The sequence below is a fragment of the Aulostomus chinensis genome, chromosome 1 (assembly GCF_037954235.1).
Source record: "Aulostomus chinensis isolate RoL2024-O1b breed Wild chromosome 1, RoL_Achi_v1.0, whole genome shotgun sequence".
Taxonomy (NCBI): Eukaryota; Metazoa; Chordata; class Actinopteri; order Syngnathiformes; family Aulostomidae; genus Aulostomus; species Aulostomus chinensis.
The window spans coordinates 29,260,735-29,267,071 of record NC_141320.1 but is presented as its reverse complement, the minus strand read 5'-3'; the positions used below and the strand labels follow the sequence as shown (position 1 = coordinate 29,267,071).

The 6,337-nt window shown below is 45.9% G+C and overlaps 2 non-coding genes across 2 annotated transcripts; one reads left to right on the top strand and one right to left on the bottom strand.

Moving 5' to 3' along the window:
- The first annotated feature begins 1,522 nt into the window (after positions 1–1,522).
- Positions 1,523–1,605, top strand: trnal-aag (transfer RNA leucine (anticodon AAG)). The gene has a single exon. It is a non-coding gene; the product is annotated as a tRNA-Leu (tRNA).
- Positions 1,606–3,350: 1,745 nt separating this feature from the next.
- Positions 3,351–3,423, bottom strand: trnar-acg (transfer RNA arginine (anticodon ACG)). The gene has a single exon. It is a non-coding gene; the product is annotated as a tRNA-Arg (tRNA).
- Positions 3,424–6,337: the final 2,914 nt, after the last annotated feature.

Below are 6,337 nucleotides of genomic sequence, written 5' to 3'. Positions count from 1 at the left end.
CCTCCTGGAGGAGAACCACAGGTGAGTGCCTTCTTGGCTCCAGATTGATGGAAATCAAGTGTCTGAGGCTGTTAGCAGCCATGAAGTTGATCTGGTTGGCACTGGTATTTGTTCTTGCTGCAGCTCAGGAGTGATTCAGGAGAAGAGTTTCAGAACAGCCCAGGTTGGGGACTGGAATTTTAAAATTTCCCCTGGAACCAAACAAACTTGGAGGGTAAAACCTCCAATCCTAGCCACTCAGATGCAGCAGCAGAAGAAGCTGTCATCCACCCTGACAGTCAGAGCATCAAGTCAAGAAAACATCACCATCTTGTAGTTCCAAACCTTCACCTGTCAGATTCAGCTACTTCTTATTGTGGGACTTTAAACTTGAACACAATGGAATTTGGACAAGGAGTTTTCCTTCCAGTCCAAACATCATCGTCCAGCCTCCAACCAGAGGTCCATCAGTTATCATGGAGCCACAGGTGGAGTCTGGATTCTTTTCTAGAATGAGACAGCAATGAGAGTCCTGCCAAGTGACATCACTGACATGAATGGATGACTTCAGTCACGTGACTGGATGACTTCAGTCACGTGACTGGATGACTTCAGTCACGTGACTGGATGACTTCAGTCACGTGACTGGATGACTTCAGTCACGTGACTGGATGACAGTGTAGATGCCAATGTAGAGGTTGGGGAAATAGTCTCTGAGAATCCAGCTTGAAGCCACAGCCTCCTTGTTTTCCAAAAACCCAAACAGTGACCATCAGTCTCCCTCCAATCCTGTTCTTGGGTAAACAACAAAAACAGAGTAAAAGTCTCTGGCAACATATTTGTTTCCTGTAGGGTTTCTTCATGTATGTGTGGTGTACCTGCTTTCCCAGAGGACTGCCATCTTTGTTCTGTGGGCTGACATGTTTTAGTGTCAGCACAGGTCATAGCGCTGAGACTGAACTCTCATTCTCCTCCAAGTATTATTTCCACCTCACACTCCTGCAGATATTCAAGTGAACAGGGAACACAAATTTATGCTCAACTTCTCCTGTGTACTCATCCACAGTCACTAAACAACAACCAAACCAAACAAAAGGGGGTTTGCTAGCATGGCGATCAGCTGTGGTTCACCATCTTATCCAGGTCACATGACTCAGGAGTAGCGTGGCCGTCTGGCAACCAAAGGGTGGCTGGTTTGATCCTCACTTTCTCCAGTGACCATGTCAAAGTGTCCTTGAGTGAGAGACTGAACCCCTAAATACTTCTGATGAGTAGGTTGGCTCCTTGCATGGCAGCCTTCAGCATCAGTGTGTGAGTGTGTGTGAATGAGAGGACATTGTTCAGCTCCTTGAGTGCTGCTGAGGTAGAAAGGCTCTGTACAAACTGAGTCCTTTTACCATTTCTTTCCTGCTTCTAGCGGCGCTGTTGTCACTTCCTGTGACCGTGGAGGAAAGGGGTCCCCCTTCAGAATCAGTTTTATATCATTATGTTACTTCCTCTTCAACATGCCTTTAGCAGAACAACTCAGAGAACAGCTCAGTGAGGTAGTGTGGCCGAGCGGTCTAAGGTGCTGGATTAAGGCTCCAGTCCTCTCAGGAGGCGTGGGTTCAAATCCCACCACTGCCATCATGTCCCAGGTCACTGGAGAGGTGTGGCAGGTCTCTCACAGCCTCTCCTCTGACTTCCACTGGTATCTTCAAACCTGTGACCAAAAGAAGAACCCTCCTCTGAGTCCACAGACCTGAGCATCACTGCTCTGACTACCAGGTTACCTCCTGGTGATCAGGGTGAAGTCATGGTGAGGTAGTCAGTTGTTCCTTTGTTTTTTGACAGAGGCTTCATTGTGAATTAAATAATTTTAATTCTTTACTTGACATTTCACGCTGTTTCGACTGAAAAAGACGAGTTCCTGGAGAAGATCTTCTAGGGGTCCAGGTTAAAGCGGTGCCCCAGCTGGCACCAGGCGCTGACCCAGGTCCTGCATGGGAGATACTGTCAGTTCTGTTCTGCCCTGCTCACAACCACAGGCTGGTGTTGAGGCCTGCAGCAACCAGGGCCCCAGTCACCAAGAGTATAAAGGCTGGTCATTGTGGCAGTGGGAGGAGTCAAAATGAAGACAGACCAATGAGAGCAGGACGTTCCTGGAGAAGTCAGAAGAACTTGACCATGTTTCCTACAGTACCCAGGAGGCCTGGTAGTTGTTGAAGGAAGCTCCAAAAGCAAAGAGCAGACAGCAGGACATCAAAAGAAAAGATCCAGACACTAAAACTACAAGTAGAAACAAGAAGAAATACTAAAAGCTTTGGAAAGATACTACAAGGTTGGATATACATTATTATATACACTACTATTCTCACTGACTCCTAAAGAGGGACAGGAAACATTAGAATGTGGATCAGATCAGCTGATTTCAGTGTTGAGTCCATCCCTCCATCCACTTTCTGTTCTTGTCCTTTCAGGGTCACGGGGGGGGGGGGGGGCGATCCCAGGTGACATTGTTCAAGAGGCAGGGTTCACCCTGGACAGGTCAGAATTCCTGATGATGTCATCAGGGCTTTGACAGTAGCTAGAATTCTGTCTTTGATCTCAGGAGGACATGAAAGAAACCCAATTGAGGAAAGTAGAGGAGAACATTCAGCTTCATTAGAAACACTTGAACTGTTGAACAGTAGAATTTGTTTGAAACAGTTTCCAACACTGAGTGACAGGATTGAAGAGGGAAGATTTTTCTACTTTAAATTTAATTCTAACTTTAAACTGTGCATGAACATTTTTAGTCGTTCATATTCTAACATACAGAGGAAGTCATGTCATTCCCTTTTTAAGAAAATAAAAAACATGTGAAGCTCCTCCCCCCAGCTCCAGATGGACAGACAGACATGAGAGTGGCCAGGAAGCAAAGAAGTGTTGTGCTCCTCTCCAGTGCTCTGGTGTTGTTGTGTTCTTCTCAGCTCCATCATGAAGACCTGCTGGCACTGGGCGCTGGTGGAAGTTTGCAGCTCTCACTGGAAAGTCCTGAGGCTCCTCCCACTCTGAAGCAGGCAGTTGGTCCCAGCCAGCCCACACTTTCACTCTCTGGTGTAGGAGTGAAGAACAAAATCAGAATCAAGAACCATCACTCTTTCATTGGGGCTCCTTCCTCCTTGTTCTGATCCAGAAATTCAACAGCTTCTATCATTGATTGACAGGAAATGTTGATGACACACTGGGATTTTTGTTCTCCTGCTGTCACTGTCAAGTGCAGCTGAACATGAGAGGTAGCAGGATCATTCATGTGTTCATGTTTCCAGCAGACAAGGAGGGAACCTGGGAGGACTTCAGTGACTTTGATCAGTGGTTCTCACTTCATCTTCTCAGTATAAAGTTTAAAGCGAGCTGGCCAGGAGTTGAACCTAGAATCTTCTGATCCGTAGTCAGACACGTTGTCCATTGCGCCACCAGCCCTACAGAGGGGAGGTGCTTATACAAAAAGAGTCAACACCTTCATTTGTATGTCAGAAAATTTCAATGATATGGTGGCATTTTCTGTTTTTGTGCTGTCTGATTGTCTAAATATCAGGTTTAGATCATCAAATTAACACTGGAACAAAACATAATAAACATTAATTATTTAACATTCAAAAAAAATAAGAAAGAGAACCTGCATCATCCCAGCCATGAAGACCTCAACATGGTTGAAGAGAAAGTCTTGTGGTGGATTCTTGTGTTTTGCAGCATCCTTGATGAGTCTGCATAGAAACATTGGTGTTGTGGACCCACATCCACCAGGAGTGGAGCTCAACCAAGAAGAGCAAGAGGAGAATGTTTGTGGAGGAGCTGGGAAGTTCCCTGGTCAAGCCACACACTGAGGGAAGGGAACGGACGCCCCGAGACCCAGACGCTGCAGCCTTGCTCAGACACCTGCAGAGCTCAGCAGCACTCCATCCATGCCATCAGCAACACAGAGAGCATCCACACCAGCGTCCTCCTCAGCAGCCCTGCCTCAACACCAACCAGAACAGCCACAGCCACAACGCCCTCAGGACCTGGTTCAAGACGAAAGAGGGTCAGGACTGCCAGAGCAGTCAGGACAGCAGGACGGACGGATGGTGCTTCAACTGCAGGAACATCTCTGGAAAGAACACACAGAAGTGACACACAAGCATCTGAACACACACACACACACACACACACACACACACACAGGCACATACACACACACACATATAAACACACACACACACACACACACACACACACACACACACACACACACACACACACACACACATACATGCATGTTCTTACACACAGAGACTTTTCCTCTGTTTTTGTTTTTTACTGGTTTTGAACCAGTAACTGGTTTCTGTTGGTTTGGTTTGCTTGACTGGTTGTTGTTTGTTGACCTTCCAAATCCATATTTTGGGTTCTGGCTTGTTCTGCTTTTCATTTTGTGTTTGTATTAAAGTTCTGTTGCTGAAAAAGACTTTTTTTCTCTTTTTCTTGAAGTAAATATGAGGGTCTAAACTGACCCATAACACCATGGATGTTCCAATAGTTAATGATATTAAAATGAATACTAAATCAAACCAATCCATGTCAGAGATGTGTTCTAACACCCTCAGTAACGGTCAGGAAACACAACAACCTTTGGTTCATTTCTAGGATTTTCTTGAGGTTCATTTTACCATTTTTTTTAACTGAAATTGAAGATTTAGTGACTAAAAAAAGGCCCAGAGGCCCACAACTAAATATTCAAACCAATATTTCCATGGATAAGGAAGCCTAACAAGGTCACCAAGAGATGGAAACAACTTGAAGGATAGAAAACTGTTTTAGTTTATTTGACAGCTGATTGAAGACGTGGGTCAAAACTGACCGTTACCATAGAGATGGGAACAGAAAGCTGACACAAGAGGAAGGTTCCAGCTCTGAAAAAGGAGTTTGATCAAAATCTTGAACTGCCAGTAGAAATATCCTTTTGTATGTTGACCTTTGTTGACAGAAGTCACTTTAGCTTGGCAGTGAAGAGAATGGCTGCTAGCTTGACAAAGAACTGCACAAACCAGGTTCAAGCTGGACTTTGGACCCTGGTATCTGCAACGACTCCATCAACTCCTAATCTAGCAGCTCTGCTGGGTCCAACTATTTTACAGAACATTTGACAGACCTGTGGAGCAGTGAGGACACACATGAGTTGATCACATGATCCACTGAAGCGCCATTTTATCTGCCACTGAGGTCACCAACATGAGCTGGAGTTGGGAATCTTGAACTGAACCTGGTATCACAGCGACACCTACTGCTGCAAAATGGAACAGCAACACTGAACCAAGTACAGGATTGGAGGGAGACTGATGGTCGCTGTTTGGGTTTTTGAAGAACAAGGAGGGCGTGGCTTCAAGCTGGATTCTCAGAGACTATTTCCCCAACCTCTACATTGGCATCTACACTGTCATCCAGTCATGTGACTGAAGTCATCAGTCATGTGACTGAAGTCATCCAGTCATGTGACTGAAAACTCCCCCCAAAAAATCAATCTCCTCCTAAACCGTAAATGCCAGGGCTTCCAAACTTTCACACATTACTCTCCCAACTGTGCTGATTAAAAGTTGTTCAAGGTTAATATACTACGCGCTTGGTTTGGATTTTATGAGCCGTCAAAGTGGGGGAGACACTTTTCGCCTTACAATGGAAGTCTATGGGGAGAGCGTGTCCTCTCAGGGTACATACTCTCAAACAAATGCTTCTCACATCTACACCATACATTCCACAGCTTTTAAAAACACACCACTGTATTCCTGACAAAAATCCCTACAAAAATATGGTATTTTGTGTGACTATTGACCAACGTATGCCGACTTATTCAGCTTTTACACACTACATTTCTCTGAATCCTCCACTCTCTCCACTCCAGCACAGATCAGACACAGTGCAGCGGGGGAGGGGTTCTTAAAGGGCCAGCTGGCAGCTCTGCTCTCAGCTCTGCTCTCAGCTCTGACACAGACAGCAGAGAGCGAGCAGAGAAGGGAGGGGCTCTTAAAGGGCCGGCTCTCAGCTCTGCACTCACACTGTGCAGCGCACTGAGGCTCGTATCTTCTAAACTACAAGGCCTAGGGATTTGCCGATTACACCGTTGGATTGGGGCCGGTGTCAAGGACGCGGCCATAGGCCGCGCGGGGGCTCAGGCCCTAACAACGCTGCTTGCAGCTTTAATATTTAACCCTGTGTTTTCTCCTGTTCGTCCTGGTTCCATTAAGTTTTGTGACGTTTAGTTTATGTCTGATTCGCTTTCTCCCATCGTCAGTCTCCCATCGTCCAGTCTCCCATCGTCCAGTCTCCCCACCATAATCAATAAACCTCTTTTGTGCACTGCCCT